Source organism: Pteropus vampyrus, unplaced genomic scaffold (assembly GCF_000151845.1).
Source record: "Pteropus vampyrus isolate Shadow unplaced genomic scaffold, Pvam_2.0 Scaffold493, whole genome shotgun sequence".
Lineage (NCBI taxonomy): Eukaryota > Metazoa > Chordata > Mammalia > Chiroptera > Pteropodidae > Pteropus > Pteropus vampyrus.
This window is the reverse complement of record NW_011889274.1, coordinates 457,397-458,488: the sequence shown is the minus strand read 5'-3', so window position 1 is coordinate 458,488 and position 1,092 is coordinate 457,397.

Below are 1,092 nucleotides of genomic sequence, written 5' to 3'. Positions count from 1 at the left end.
TGAGTTCCACTGGATAGCCAATCTCTCCAACCTACCGCCTTCAAAGTTGTAAGACCTATTTGGAGCACAAAAGTATGGTCGATGATATTTTCAGTTCTCATTTTAATGACTCAGTCAATGGTTCGTAACACTGGTGACCACTTTCTCCCTTGGAACTCTCTTCTCTGTGTTTCTTACAAGGTACTATTCTTTCTTTTGGTCTGACCATATACTCTCCATCTCTTCTTTCTCTGATGGAACCTTTAATATGCTGGTATGCCCCCAGTTTCTAATCCTCGGCCCTCTTCTCTTCCTATTTCATCTATCCCCTTTTATTTTTATGGCTTCAAGAATCAAGCATAAGGTGGTAACTCCATCTGTAATTGCAGGCCTGGCCTCTCCTTTAAGCTCAAGATCCAGCTGTTTAATAAGTATTAGTCCTTTAAGCTCAAGATCCAGCTGTTTAATAAGTAATTAATAAATTTAAATTAATTAAGATTAAATAAAACTTAAAATTTCATTCCTCAATCACACTAGCCACATTTCAATAGTCACTAACTACATGCGTTTAATGTATACTACATGGAATAGTTCAGATAAAGAACATTTCCATCATCACAGAAAGTTCTATTGGACAGTGGTACCTAGATAACAATACCTAATGAATACATGTGCCAGGCACACTTCTAAGTCTTTTATACATAGACTAATTTAATCCACACGACAAAGTTCTGAGGTACTTACAGTAGTCAAAATCACAGAGACAGAACATAGGATATTGGTGTGGGAGGTGGTCAAGTATGGAGAATGGGGACTTATTGTTTAATGGGTGTAGAGTTTCAGTTTTGCAAATAGTTCTGGAGATGGAAGAAGGTGATGGAGGCACAACAATATGAAAGTACTTAACACCGCTGAACTATGCGCTAAAAAATGGCTAAAATGGCCAACTTTGTGTATATGGTAGCACAATAAAAACAAACAAACAAGGTTTGTACTAAGTACTTAAGATTGTGGTGAACTATTATGCACTGGGTATTTGGAACTCCTCATTGTCACTGAAAACTGGTACCAGTGATAAAATTCCTGAAAGAGAGTCAGTTCAAATGGGAACTT